This window comes from Microtus pennsylvanicus, chromosome 6, assembly GCF_037038515.1.
Source record: "Microtus pennsylvanicus isolate mMicPen1 chromosome 6, mMicPen1.hap1, whole genome shotgun sequence".
Taxonomy (NCBI): domain Eukaryota; kingdom Metazoa; phylum Chordata; class Mammalia; order Rodentia; family Cricetidae; genus Microtus; species Microtus pennsylvanicus.
Window position 1 is genome coordinate 126,365,689 of NC_134584.1, and position 15,554 is coordinate 126,381,242.

The 15,554-nt window shown below is 46.8% G+C and overlaps 1 protein-coding gene across 20 annotated transcripts in view; it reads left to right on the top strand.

Moving 5' to 3' along the window:
* Positions 1-15,554, top strand: part of Pard3 (par-3 family cell polarity regulator) — a 509,597-nt gene that overhangs the window by 129,335 nt on the left and 364,708 nt on the right. The gene's annotated exons all lie outside the window — the stretch shown is intronic.

The following is a 15,554-nucleotide window of genomic DNA, read 5'->3' on the forward strand; positions in this document are numbered from 1 at the left end:
AAGTGCTCTTAACTGCTAAGCCATCTTCTGATGGGCGTTTTTAGAAACGCACATTTTAAATTATTATTAGTTTTTAAACGAGCCGTTTTGAATTTGTCTTCGAAGGCTGTAGTTCTGAGTCTTACCTAGGTGTGAATGCCACAGAAGCTGATGCTGGGAACTTTGCCTTTGCTTCCCTGTCAGGCTGGTCACCAGCTCCTCCCCACCCCATTTTGTTCTGTGGTGTGAGTTTTGCTGGAGGGGTTGCAATGCCCTGTTGGCCCGGGGATAGGATGTGGGGCCTGGGCTTCCGAGACTGTGATGGGGGCTGTGATGGAGGCTGTGATGCCCTGAGACAGTCCAGTGAGCTCCAGCAGGGAGCTGTCTGCTGAGAGCTTTGCTGATGACTTTCCTTTCTTAACTGACAGCCGTGTGAAATTTTAGGTCTCCCATGCTGATGCTTAAATGTAATTGCCTGGTTGTTTCATGCCAGATCCCAGCCTCTGCTCTATGAATTCAGAGTTGGAGCCTCCATTGTGTGTTTTCTGGCAGTTTGTATGTTGTTCCAGGTTGGAGGCAGGCAGTGGGAGAGACAATGGGGCTGGACCCTTGCCTGGTCTCAGCTGTATAGCTGACAGCCACCTTTCTTCGCAGGGGCAAGGTGGGCTTGGGCTGGGTGTTGCTTGGTGCCCGCACCCAATTGTCTTCCTTCCTCCTCCGATCGTGTGCTGTCATCTGATACCGCTGTTCCTGTCCTGTGTGGTGGTGTTTTTGCGCCCAGTCTGGAGGGAGATGCCGGGTCACTGTTGAAGGGCAGGGGAGTGTGCAGGTTTAGAAGACTGAGTGTGGTGTTTGCCCGCGGTGCCTGTAGCTGACGGTGTTGAGTTGTGCATTGGGAATGGAGGACAAAACTCTCCATTCCTGCAGCTACACCGCAGCTTGGACTGGCATGTCGGGCTGAGCATGGATGTTGACTCAGCCATCTGAGGTTGGGAGCTTGCATGGAGATGCCTGCCAGGACACCAGCAGGGTGTTCTCAGGGTGTTCTGACCATGGTTTCTATCTCTACGCCTTGGGGTCTGGTGGGACGGTAGAGGCAGAAGGATCCTGATTTCTCCAGGTGAGCAGGGCGGTTTCGTACAGATGGGAGCACAGGTAGTGTTGGTGTCTGGACTCTTGGGTCCCATTGCTCATCTGGAATTCCAGGTCATCTGTTCAAGTTCAGCTGAACACAAGAAGGAGGATGCCAACGCACTCTGGTGGTTTGTTTATTTTAGTATTGTCGAGGCAGGACTTTGTGTAGACCAGGCTGTTCTCGGCGTCTCCGTGTAGCTGAGGAGGGTCTTGAGCTTCACCTCCTCCTGCCGTCATCTCCAGAGTGTCCGAGTGGGTTTGCAGATGCGCTCTTCATATCCACTTCATGTGCTGTGCGTGATGGACCTAGGGCCTCGTGTGCAGTAGCCAAGCAGTCCACCGTCAGCACTAGACCCCAGCCTCTCCTGAACACATTGGGTGTTCATCTAGACACGTGCAGATGCTGAGACCCTCCGTGTTGAAGCACACACTGCCCATATGTTTCAGTGCGTGAATACATGTTACATATTGCTGACCTCAAACAATGACAAGTCACCCCCAAATCTGAGGGTCTTGACTGTGCATGGTGTGTGTGTCTGTGTGTATGCATGTGTATGTGTGTGCACGTGCATGCATGTGTGTACGTGTTTTCCTGGGGATTGGACCCAGGATCATGGGCTCAGTAGATAAGTATCCTAACAATGGGCCACCCTACACCCCAGCCCCTGGTTTTCCACAAGTCATACACAGGATTGTGCTAACTAATTGAGTGTTTTATCCCTGGCTCTTGATGCTGAGCCCTCTCTATGCAGTGCTCCCCCACAGCGCGGTCAAACATCCGTTCTAACCAGTCTGTGGGTATTTCTGGGCCTGCGGCTGATGTTGGCTCTGAGGGTTGTGTCCAGCAGGTAGATCTTTCTAGCGCTGTGTGGACACTGGACAGCAGAAACATTTGCAGTTTTGTGCCTAGCGGTCTTGGCCTGTGTGTGCCGTGTGTGTGCCGTGTGTGTGCCGTGTGTGTGTGTGTGCCGTGTGTGTGCCGTGTGTGTGTGTGTGTGTGCCGTGTGTGTGCCGTGTGTGTGTGTGTGTGCCGTGTGTGTGCCGTGTGTGTGTGTGTGCCGTGTGTGTGCCGTGTGTGTGTGTGTGTGCCGTGTGTGTGCCGTGTGTGTGTGTGTGTGCCATGTGTGTGTGCCGTGTGTGTGCCGTGTGTGTGTGTGCCGTGTGTGTGTGCCGTGTGTGTGCCCATGTGTGTGTGCCGTGTGTGTGTGTGTGTGTGCCGTGTGTGTGTGTGTGCCGTGTGTGTGTGTGTGCCGTGTGTGTGCCGTGTGTGTGTGTGTGTGCCATGTGTGTTGTGCCGTGTGTGTGCCGTGTGTGTGTGTGCCGTGTGTGTGTGTGTGTGCCGTGTGTGTGCCCATGTGTGTGTGCCGTGTGTGTGTGTGTGTATGTGTGTGTGTGCCGTGTGTGTGTGCCGTGTGTGTGCCATGTGTGTGTGCCGTGTGTGTGTGTGCCGTGTGTGTGTGTGTGTATGTGTGTGTGTGCCGTGTGTGTGTGCCGTGTGTGTGCCCATGTGTGTGTGCCGTGTGTGTGTGTGTGTGCCGTGTGTGTGTGTGTGCCGTTGTGTGTGTGTGTGCCGTGTGTGTGCCCATGTGTGTGTGCCGTGTGTGTGTGTGTGTGTGCCGTGTGTGTGTGTGTGCCGTTGTGTGTGTGTGTATGTGTGTGTGTGTGCCGTGTGTGTGTGCCGTGTGTGTGTGTGTGTGTGTGTGTGTGCAAGCTGGCGGGAATCCCCCATAGCGATCCTGGATGGCCTCTTCTGCACACATGCCTGGAAAGACTTCCTCTCTTGTTCGGCCAGGGCTGTATAAGAGATCATATTCGTGTAGCCTTTGACTCCTAAGGTGCGCATGAATGACTTGCGGTCGAAATTTATTTTAGCAGGTTGTATCAAACTGCTAAAAGATATTGGGAATGTTGAATATGAGAGTCAGAGGCAGTAAATCACGTGTGGTTGTCAAAACATATGTCCAAGGCCCATGGTGTGTGGGGCATGTGATCTGCGCAGAGCCTTCACCTACATTCCTCCCCAGTCAGACCCTTTACGCTCACCTCGTAACTCTGCAGTAATCGACGCTGGGAGAGCGGGGCCGTGGAGGAGGGATTTAACAGCCCTCTCTCCTTTGGGGGAGGGTTTAAAGACCTGTTCTTTCAGTGATTTTGTAGGCCCCCTTGCTTTTCATGGGGATTAAAAAAATCATATTTGAAGGACGTAGGCCACTAATATTCAAACCACCCGTGACGTTAGCAGATGTCTTGTGACTTGGGTCAGCAGTACAGTTTTTATTCATTTTTCCCCTCTCTTTGGTGGGTTGGGAAGAGGGCCTCTGTGTTCTAATTTTTAAGTCTTGCCTCTTGGAATTAGGCCAAATTAGAATGCAGGTGTCGTCCCACCCCTGAACCCCTGTCATTGGGGCGGGCCCATCAGCACTGTCTGTCGAAGTCATTCGCTTTCTGGTCTGTCTGTCATCTAGATAAGCAAGAGAGCTAGGCCTGGTCCCTCCCCCTCCTCCACTCAGCTCCTGTGGGAACGGAATTCAGTTCTGCTGTTGGTGACAGCCACCATGATATCTCTCTCTCTCTCTCTCTCTCTCTCTCTCTCTCTCTCTCTCTCTCTCTCTCTCTGTCTCTCTCTCTCTCTCTGTTTCTCTCTCTCTCTCTCTCTCTCTCTCTCTCTCTCTCTGTCTCTCTCTCTCTCTCTCTGTTCTCTCTCTCTCTCTCTGTCTCTCTCTCTCTCTCTGTCTCTCTGTCTCTCTCTCTCTCTCTCTCTCTCTCTGTCTCTCTCTCTCTCTCTGTTTCTCTCTCTCTCTCTCTGTCTCTCTCTCTCTCTCTCTCTCTCTCTCTCTCTGTCTCTCTCTCTCTCTCTGTCTCTCTCTCTCTCTCTCTTCTCTCTCTCTCTCTCTTCCTCTCTCTCTCTCTCTCTCTCTCTCTCTCTCTGTGTGTGTGTGTCTAAATAGGTCCATATGTCTGCACATACATGTGGAGGCCGGATGTTGTTGTCAAATGGTTTCCTTTATTGTTCCTATCTTATATTTTAAGACAAGTTGGCTAGCAAGACCAGAGATCCTCCTGTCTCAGGGCTGTGGCTGCTAGTGTGCACTGCTGGACCTAGTTATTATGTGGGTTCTGGGGATTTGAACTTGGCTTCTTTTGCTTATGCAGCAAACGTGACATCGAGACATCTCCCTAGTTCTTTTTTGTTTGTTTGTTTTGTTTTTTGTTCGAGGCAGGGTTCTCTGTGTAGCCCTGGCTGTCCAAGAAACCCCACTCTATAGACCATGCTGACTTCAAACTTAGAGACCTGCCTGCCTCTGCCTCCCAAGTGCTGGGACTAAAGGCATGCACTGTCACTTCTTCATGCCCTACTTTGTTTTTTGAGCAGTATCTGACTCTTAGGAAGAGCTTTCTAATTCTTGATCTACTCTCTGTTGGCTATTCAGTAACTGTGCATGAATGAACACATTCAAGTTTTCCCAGCAAGTTCCTGTTGCTGCATAAACAAATCCCCTAGTCAGCGTCTGGCACGCGTGCTTGTGTATGCTTAAGACACCTCACTAGGGTTAAGTGTTAAGTGTTTAAGGCCTCTGTGCCTGTCACCTTGCCGGCTCTCTTGGCATGTTAGGAACCTGGGATGGTCACAGGGTTGGCATTGCTGCTCCAGCACTTAAACAGTAGCTGTTGATAGCAGTTTGGTGGCCTTGGGCAGGAGTTAATGTGCCTGAGAAGAGGTCTGCCCTGGGCTGTGTAGCTCCTCTCCTGTGCTCTCCCCAGTTTAGTTTTGGAGTTCTCTGCTCCTGCACTAATGCAAGTTAGAACATCCCATGCAACGCGGAAAACCCGCAGCTTACCTTTTGGTTACTGCTCCACCTGCCTAGAGGCCATTAGTATCCTCCATGAATTTCCTGCTCGTGGCAAGAGCATCACTTGGGGGGTGGAACACTACGGGGAGGCTTTCACCAAATCAACAGGAAGAAGCCATGAACAAATCACAGCATTGTGCATCTGGTTATACCTGGTCTTAGCTGTAAATGACTCTGGGCCGGGGACATGTGGCAAGGAGTCCCTGCAGAGGAGGGTGAGTGTTGGTGGAGGCGGTTCACGTACCTGGGGGAGGCAGAGCGGCTTCCGACGCTGAAGAGTAGGTTTGATGACTGCTTGCGAAAATACGCCCTTTTATTTATTTATTACTTATGAATTCCTGTTTGGTTGAATGTGGGAAAATGCCAGTCTCCAAGGTTTCCTCTCAACCCCTGTTTAGCCAACACAAGAAAACGAGCTGGCATAGAAATTTCAGATTCAAAAGCCTTACTTTCAATTAAAGTTGGAGATTTAAAGTGTATATCTGAACACAATTGTTGAGAGTTTGAAAAGGAGCTTGACAGCTTATCAAAAGCTATATAGGAAATTCCCGTGTCGGCACAGGGTTGCTGAAAAATGCATGCGTGGCATGTGTGAATAACGGGGCGTGCGGAGTCAGGCCTGCGGCATGCTATCAAGGAGGCAGGTAGACATGTGTGGGCCCCGACGAGAACAGGTTTCGTGCACACCCAGCACAGCGGTCATCTCGGGGCAGAGGATGTATCAGAGAGGACCACTCTGCACCGAGAAACAGAACCCACTTATCCATGCTTGTTACAAGCAGACCAGTCGCCGAGGCCCCTCCTAGTGTTTTCTGTACACTTTGTGTAGAAGTCGCTTTGTTTTCCCAAAGCGTCTTGTTTTTATGAAAGAAACTAAAATGTACTGGCTGAAGCTCAGCCTATACATTTATTTATCCTAATTTATTTTGTGTTTTTATGTTGCCTGATAGGGCTGATTGTATTTGGTGTCTTGCTTAGAAATCAAGCTCATTTTGGTCCCCGCAGCCTTCACCCGTAGAACCTGGAAGAAAAAGCTTGGGGCCCGTGAGTCCACACCGCCCTCCATGAGCTCCAGGCTGCTGGGTGTGCGAGCACCACCATTCTGTTGTAGAGCTTCTTTCCTACGCGTCAAAGATGGGAACATGCAGTGTCCTTGCGAATGCATAATTTGCATATTTCCCATTCCTTTCTCTGTTAATTCACAATATCTGGAGACTTTGGGTTTTAATTTAAACCAGCACCAACCTGCAAATCCCAAATCAATATTTATATAAAAATATGAGAACTGTGTCAAAAAATAATTTATTTCTTAGATGAATGATGATCTTTTCTGGGAATGTTTTCCAAATTAGGTTCTATAAATACGTTTCTTTTTGTATGTCTCTAAGTCAGCGGCTAATGTCACTCTGTAGCAAGGGCTGTCCTCAGACTAGGAGTACTCCTCCTACAGGAACCTCCCAAGTGCGGAGATTACAAACACGAGCCCCAAATTGTCTGCTTGAGAGCAGGGGCTACACTGGCCACCTTTAGGAGAACCTGCCTCTTGCACTGGCTTTTAAGATATACGTAAGCATTCGAGCAATCGCATAGCCGGCATTCATGTAGTGCTCGAGAAGCCTCCGACTGGAAAGAAATGTTAAATAACCTGATCACCATGGTTGGGTACTTTTTTTCTCTACATGCATTATAAATGAAAGCAAGTCAGGTACACAGTCTAGGCCTTGTGCTGTTCTGTAGACTTAAGGAGAAATCTGATGCTTAACATATTGTAAACTTTGCATAATATGTGTGTATTCCTGTTCATTAGCATAGTCTGCCATAGTCCCCTCTAGACAACAACAGAGTATTTATGTTCCTCCCACTGGAAGACGAGGTGCGGTTTTTACATGGTGCCAGGGGCCGAGGGTCAAAGGTTGCTAACAGCTGCCTGGAAGGAAAGGGTTCAAGGAGGGGTAAATGGTGGGAATATCGTGGAAAGGTTCTGAGTGCTCAGTAGGGAGTTAAGGTAAGCTCTCATCGGGTGCTGTGGATGGTTTGAATCTAATCATTTTCTGCGTCTCCAGTAGCCTGTGACTCACATGGGAGAGACTCACAAGGTAGGACCCTACATTTTTGATTCTGCTCCAGGACTTCTCAAGAGCCTTGCGATGGTAAAATGAAAAAGATTAAAAAAAAAAGTTGGCAGAGGAATCCAACACATTTAAGTCGTTCACTGCTCAACAAACTGAAGTGCCAAACAAACCTCGTAGGTGCCAGGATCGTGTGCGCAGTGGTAAGAGCCGCAGAGACGTTTGGAAGAGGATGCAGTTGAACTAGACCATAAATGATGTTTAAGACTGTGAGGTAGACTGGACCTTTCACGAGCACCATGGCAGGGAAAGCTGAGTTATGGGAGCATTGACTTGGGCCTAGGGTACCATGAAGCAATCACTGACAGGAGCAACTGGGGAGGAGGCCAGAGTTACCTTGTGAGGTACGCAATATTACCCAGTCTTGTAGTGTAAACTGTGTGGTGCCTGAGCCTTGTGGTGTAGACCGTGTGGTGTCTGAATCTTGTGGTTTAGACTATGTGGTATCTGAGTCTTGTGGTATAGACCATGTGTTGTCTGAGCCTTGTGGTGTAGACCGTGTGGTACCCCAGCCTTGTGGTGTAGACTGTGTGTTGTCTGAGCCTTGTGGTGTAGACTGTGTGGTACCCTAGCCTTGTGGTGTAGACTGTATGGTACCCCAGCCTTGTGGTGTAGACTGTGTGGTGTCTGAGCCTTGTGGTGTAGACTGTGTAGTATCTGAGCCTGTGGTGTAGACCGTGTGGTACCCCAGCCTTGTGGTGTAGACCGTGTGGTGCCCCTGTGGAGGGAGGGGCATCCTTTTGACAGATGCCTCCCACATAGAACTGTGGAGCAGGGGAGGATCAGTCTCATAGGTGTGTGCAGCTAGGCTGGTGAGGTACAGTTTAAAATGTCAAAGCCCTAAAGCGATTTGAAGTTTTGCGTGTGACTTGTCTGTTTTCTGAGTTTGAATGTTTTGAACTCATAGATAGGTAACAACACCCTGACCACTTGGTAGTTTTTCCACCAACTGTGACTCTGTCACCGTCAGAGGAAGTGCTCTTATCTGCTGGCTTCGCCGTTGAAATCTTGTTAGTGGAGAAAAGCTATCTCAACTGTGGTGGCAAAGGAATATAATTTTATAGAAGTTTTCTCAACCAAGAGTAAAAAGCATTCTAAAAGACCTTTTTGTACATCATCTAATGTCTGAGAGGTCTTTCTGTTAAAGACTTTATTAGGGTTCTTTTTTTGTAAGTCATTGTTACACTTAAACACAGGTGTAGGGTTCTTAAATCTTTTGGAATAAAGATTAGGAAGGCAGGAACTAGAGGGGTAACCCTGCAGTCAAGAGCATTGGCTATTCTTCCAGAGGACAAGGTTTCTATTCCCAGCACTACATGGTAGTTGGCAATCATTTTCATCTCCAATTGTACGGATCTGACACCTTCTTCTGGCTTCCATGGGCCCTAGGCATGCATGTGGTACACAGACATATATGTGGGTAAACACCCATACATCTAAAAAAAATAACAAAAAGGAAGAAAAAAGAAAAAGAATATTTTAAAAAAGATTAATTAGGAAACTTGGGTTTTACTTATACAAACTCGTTTACTTATTTAGCTCTGGGGTCGCAGCATAGGACAGCAGCATTTTGTCGTTCTTGGCTGTCACTGTGCAATTTTTGTACTTGAATGTAGTTGAGAACATTTTACAGAAGAGATGCCTAGTCATTTTAAATGATTTCCTTTCAAAATCTCAAACCAGGGGATGGGAAGATGGCTTAGTCTGAAATATTTGCCGCACAAGCAAGAGGATCTGAGTTCATATTCCCTACACCTAAATAAAAGCCGGGAACAGTGGTTCATACCTGAGACAGGAGGATACCGAAACAAACACCCTAACCAATACACATATCCAGGCACACTGTCATCCACACACATACACACATCTTCATACACAGAAAAGCAGGCAAAAGTCTCCGCTCACAGACTAACTATGTTAAGAAATGAGGATGCCTTTGAACTAACAATTGGAAGCAGATTTTTCTCCCTTGGGAGTTTCTGTAGTTTAATTCTGATGTGTCTTATCAGAAGGAAGAGATCTCAGTAATAGCTGTGGCTTTGCATTTTCTGGTGCCATTTGAGACCCAGCTTGAGAAGCAGGGAGCCCTACAGTGTCTCCTCTGGTTGCTCCAAGCCTGCCTTTCTTGCCCTCCTTGGTGCAGACGCGGAGAATACTTGTGTGGCTTTGGGATTTCACGTCTCCCCTCCTCTTTCATTAGGATAGCATCTCTGCGGAGGCTTTGCTTTCTTGTAAAATGTTTTTGCATTTCCAGAAGCATGGCCCCCTGGTTCACTTGTTTTCTTCATGCTTTTATTTCAAGGACTGCAGTTGCTTAACAGGGAATTAATTTAGCTGTTAACCAAGGCTGTGTAATGTCTCACTTCATGTACAAAGTCATGATGGAACCGTTTATTCATACGTGTTTATGTTTTATAAGTAACCAGCGAACACAGAGAACCTTTGGAAAGCTGTAATTAATGCTACAGCCACCACAGATTTTCACTTAATGTGAGCAGCAGAGCATTAACGAGTGAAGATAATAAACCTGCCGTGCTCTGCCTGGTTTTAGGTGGCTGGTTTCTGTGCTTGAGACCGAGTTTGGCAAGCTGCACGAGAAAGGACTCACCACAGCTTTTCTGAGTTGTTTGGGGGACTAGAACGTTTTCATTAACAAGGTCTTTTTACAAGGATCTTTGGTTTTAACGAAACAAAGGAAAGTTACCCTCGTTGTAGCTGTATGAGTTTGGTTTTCTGAGACCTGCTTAGTTTCTGAAGCTATTAAAAGTTTAACATTTCTGCTTGACATAGATGTGCACACACACACATTGTTTTCAGGTTGGCTGTATTTCTCACTATAAACAGGCCTAGGACGCTTTCCAAAAGTGAAAGCTCTGGATATTTTCAACGAGAAGGGGTACTATACTTTGCAGATCTTGGGATGAATCCTTATATGTAACATTCAGTAGTTTCATGTTGCTTAAAACAAATAAAAATACTGGAAGGAAATAAAATGCTACTAGCAACATTATCAAAGGAAAAAAATCCTTGTGGCATGCCTGTACACCTTAGGAACCACAAATGTTCTTTAGTGAGTACAGCTCTGATGTGGGAGTCCCCTCTGTAGCTGTGATCACCATTATGTGCAGGGAATAGAGTAGGTGGGGAAAACTAAACTGAATGCTGGGAGAAAGGAGGCAGAGTCAGAGAGAAGCCAGACACCAGAACTTTAGCTGGTAAGCCACAGCCACCTGGCAATACACAGATGAATAGAAATGGGTTAAATTAATATGTAAGAGTTAGCCAGTAAGAAGCTAGAGCTAATGGGCCAAGTAGAGATTTAATTAATACAGTTTCTGTGTGATTATTTCAGGGCTAAGTGGCCAGGAACCAACAAGTGGCCTCCTTACTACAAATTGGCACCCAACGTGGCCTCCATACCACACAGCTCTACAGTAACACTGCTGGGCCCACGGGGTACTCACTGTGACATACTTTGTACCCACATTCTTCTGTCACTTCTTCAATGGCCAGCACAGCCTTCCTGTGACATTCAGACATTCAGGCTCACCCTGAGGCCACGATTTCTGTTAATACACTCTACACATCGAACCAGTTTTTTTTTTTTTGGAAAAAAAAACCTGATCACCCTGGTGCCTGATCAGTTTTCAGTGAGCATTGCTCAGTTCTATGGTTTTTATTATCATTAGTTTATAGTTGACAAACAAAATAATTTTTAATGATCCTTTCATACATACAGGTCATTGTACTTAGTTCATATTCATATTCACCCTTCTTGATGTCTCTTACCCTCCTCACCCCATCTCCTCCTGCCAGCCTCCTGCCCCTCAATAGTTCCCCCCGACTCCTATGTCACATATATACACATGTGTGTCTGAATTCAGATCTAGATATGCATATGAGAGAAAACATGGTGTTTTGTGAGAACCCCCAATTAGTACTTTCTATTATTTTTCTGTTGTTTATTGAACAGTCACATAGTAACGTTGCCGAGTCTGCCTCAGTGGAGCTTTTGAAGGGAAGAGTGACCACAGTCACCGTGTGGCTTGTAAGAGCACCTAGTAGTTCTCAGTCTTGGGATGATGTGCTAGCGACCTGGAGCGCATTAATGGCACGTGACTTTTCCTGGGAGGGCTCCCACAGACTGATAGAATAGAATTTTTCATTGTAGCCAACAGAATGCACATTGGTAAGTGCAGGGGTAAAGGGCCAAACACTGGACTCTAGGTATTGGCAAATCTGTCCTAAACAGAGCTTCAGTGAAGGATGTTTTGTATAAAACCCTGCACGCCTCTGCCGTTACAGGATTCTTCATGTTAGGTGGTTTTCCACTGTGTAGAAACTTCATTACTCCTAATGAAAGTAATAATTCTCCAGAAGGTCATCGTTCCAGAAGTAATTTCATGTCACTTAAGTTTATTCCTCTTATTGCCCAATGCTTTGTAACTTCATAAGTTGAAAACACTGTACAGGTTTCAAAACTTTGTTCTCTTTTCATGATCCGTCACCAAGGGTTTGGCGTCTGGGAACCTGGCTTGGTCTTAGAACAGGCTTCAGTGTTCAGAGCCTATTCAGTGTCTGTACTGATGCCATCCACTTTGTGTGGCTTAAGTTTTCTGCTTGATAAAACCCACCTGCAAACTCTTCCTTGCTTTTTGAGGCCTTTCAGATTAATTCACATTGAACTCTTAGAACTCGTCCTTACGCACTTCGCTGGGGCATTTTAGCTGGCTAAATGGTAGAAGGATCTTGCTTTAATATCTGAATATTAATTAATGATAGATTGTTAAGATTATTTGACCAGGCAGGGCGGTGGTGGTGCACGTCTTTAATCCCAGCATTTGGGAGGCAGAGGCAGGCGGATCTCAGTGAGTTCGAGGCCAGCCTGGTCTACAAGAGCTAATTCCAGGACAGGAACCAAAAAAGCCACGGAGAAACCCTGTCTCGAAAATCCAAAAAAAAAAAAAAAAAAGATTCTTTGACCAGAAATAATCACAGAGTTGAAAATATGCCTGGAATTCCAAACTTATCTAGAATGACTGGTGTTTAGAAAAATTCACCTATCATATTAGAAGACATGCCAACTTGAAACAAAATTAATCTCTAAATGTTTATTTAGCTTACACACAGGTGTGTCTGGATTGCACCGTATCCCCGGTGTTTGAAATGTTACAGATCCAATGATGTGGTCACTGGAGGGATGTCTGACCGGTGAGACTAAAGTGAAGATTCTAACTGGTGTTCTTTCGTGAGGAATAACACAGGCCATGGCTCTCAAGAAGTGAGGCTGCCTGGGGAGGCTGCCTTCTTTTTAATGACGTGAAAGGAATAATTTTCATTGATTCCTAGTTTTCATATTATCTCTTACTTGTGGGAGTTGGTTCCCTCTACCATTCAGATCCTGGGGATCAAAGTCAAGCCATCAAGCTTGGTGGCAAGCATCCTTACCTGAAGAGTTGTCTCCCCAGCCCTGTGTATATATGCGTGCATTTCAGATTCTGCATTGCTTCCTTTGCATGGAGTGAAGAGAAGCCAGAAGCGTGGTCTGGTGGCCGCTGTGGTCACGTGAGGCACACCCCAATTCCTGTTAGCATGAAGCGGAGCTTCAGCAGCCACCTCAAGATTTGCAAACACCCAACACCTAGTTAGGTATTTCCTCAGGACCGGATGCTCAATATATATTTTAGGCCCAATAAGGAATGATTGACTGGGCACTTTGTTCTGAACTTAACAACTGCTTCAGAATATTTACCACCAAGCTGAAGTGGCGAGTGTGTACAGGTGGACCATGTGTTTAAGTGGCGAGTGTGTACAAGTGGACCAAGTATTTCTCACAAGGCAGGGAGTGGGTCATTCCATTGCTGGGTGTGGGGCGGTGTGAAGAGGGAGTTGAGGTAGAGTTCCTGGAGTCAGAGTTGTCCTGGTCAGACGGCCTCTGGCCCTTCCACAGACTGTAAAATGCCCTCCTGGAGTCACAAATGGTTCGTGCAGAGATACCTGCCAGGTGCTGAAAGTGGAGCTTTTCTCTCCCACCCCTTCCAATACATTGCAACAGAAAATTGAGTATAAAGAGCAGGCACCACCAGGGAATTTGTGTGAGATGTAAAATACCCCTTTACTTATCCATCCATTTTTGCCTTGCTGTTAACCTCCCCTCCCTCCATCACAAGGAATGACCTAGCTATTCAGCTGTTCTAGCTGGTACACGATAAGATTCCCTGCTGTTGGTGCAGCATCCCTTGCTCGAGTCTCATCCTGGGAGCGTTGCCATCATTTTGTCTCCGCTGTGTCTGTGAAGCACGGTAGTCACCTGGAGGGATGTCTGTAAAAGTGATCACGAGCGTTGTGCGTTTGTTGGTAAAAAATGGAATTTCTATGATTGTAATGCAGTGACATCATGGATGGGATTAGCTAACGATCTGTCCATTGGGGGAATTGTGTGAAATGAAGAAACCCAGGTGCCACCTTTCTATCATTCATATTGGCCTCTGGAAACGAAGAATGATGCTGAAATAGATTTCTCAACTTTGCTCCTCTTCACAAAAACAATACATCTGTCTCTTAATCTGGGCAAATCTAGGTTAGGACCCACTGGTTTCATGAAACCCTGTCTCAAAAGCAAACCAAGACCAAAATACAAAATAAACACAAAACCACAGAGAAATTGTTGCAACGTTTTAGCACTAGAGGAAGCAGACGGTAGATTGAGGAGGTGCACTTGTGTATCTCTTGAGTTGCTGGCATTTCCAGGCCTCCATGGCTGTTCTTGTTCTCTTGTTTCTACAGAGCCACCACACCCTCCACAGCCACCCTGGCTTTTCCATGTTCACCCAGGCTTGCTACAATCCTCCCCTAACAACTCACCCCATCCTCCTCACACCCCAGGGTCCCTGCTTCTCCAGTCTGAGGGTTTCATTGTTCCTTTGATAAAGCAGACCCTTGAAATGGCTTTGCCTCTCTGGGGTTGTAAAACTTACCCACCCACTGTTGGAACTACAGCTGGGAGCAATTTCTTATTTATATGCCTGAAGCTCATTAAATCCCTGCTCTGTTTAGCACTCTCTAGATTTATTCAAGATTTAGATAATACATTAAAAATTGGTAGTGCAACCCCTAACCTCTCTCAGAGGTTGTGTTGGAGGGAGGAGCCCTTCCCTTCCCTTCTCTTCCCTCCACTCCCCTCCCCTCCCCTCCCCTTCCCTCCCCTCCCCTCCCCTTCCCTCCCCTCCCCTCCCCTCCCCTCCCCTCCCCTTCCCTTCCCTTTCTACCCTCCCCCCCACCTTTCAGAATTGCCTTTGACTCCTGTAGTGCACATGGGCGATTTTTGCAAGGCTTGAGCACCCTTGGTGTTTGTAGCCGAAGGGAAAAGCTAGAGCTATCTATGTGTAACTGTGCAGGTTCCCTTTCTTGCGCCGGAGCAAACATTTGGTTGTACAGATTGCTGTCAAACTTGAACACTCCCAAGGTTATGTGCAGGAATGTGTCATCTCCCCTGATCCATGGTGATGCTTTCCTATTTAGCCTGTCTTAAAGTTCAGAAACTACACTAATTGGAGGTTAAGTCTGGGTCTAAACGAGTACTGTGTTTTTCTGTTGTTAAACCAGTAGATTTAAAAATAGCATTGTGGGTGTGTTTAGACTTGGGGACAACTTGTAGGAATCAGGTCTGTCCGTTATGCAGGTTCTGGAAACTGAACTTGGGTTCTGAGGCTCAGAGAGAAGCATCTTTACCCACTGAGCCGATCTCTGACCCCTTCATTGCTTGCTAAGGGGATATGCAGCATGAAGACAACGTTAAGTGTTATTTTACTTCATCTTGTGAGTTGCAGTTGGGTTGTGAGATAGGGTTTTACTCATGTATCCCAGAATAGCCCAGAGCACACCTACAGAGGAGTCCAGACTGGTCTTTAGATCATTGCAATCCACCCCCTCCATTTCCCAAGGTTGGGAGTCCCAGCCACCATGCCTGGCTTTAAATTGGTTTTTTTTTTTATCTCTGTCAGTTCCTTTGCACTTGAGGTAAGAGTAGAAAAGACACCCCGGAATTCTAATCTATAAACTGATACAGAGTCTTTAAACCCCACATAATGAACTTCTCATATTTGGATAGCTAAGTGTCAAGATGGAAAAACTTAACTTATATTACTGCAGGATATATAAACTTTATTCTCTCTCACCTCTCCCTCCCTCCCCCTCTGTCCCTCAAGTGATTCAGTTGTTTACATGGAGGAAAGGTAGGAAGGGACTTCCATAACTGGCCCCGAGAATCCATGGTTGATTTCAAGGCATGCTGAAAGAGGAGAGAAAGGAGAGAAGAGGGGAAGGAGAGGGAGAGAGGAGGAGGGGAGAGAGAGCGAGCGAACAAGCCTGCTCAGTGCAGGAGGGAAGTGAATGTTGTGGCCCAGCCTATGTCCTCTTCATTTGGTTCATGACCCCAGCTTACCGGACAGTGCCATCCACA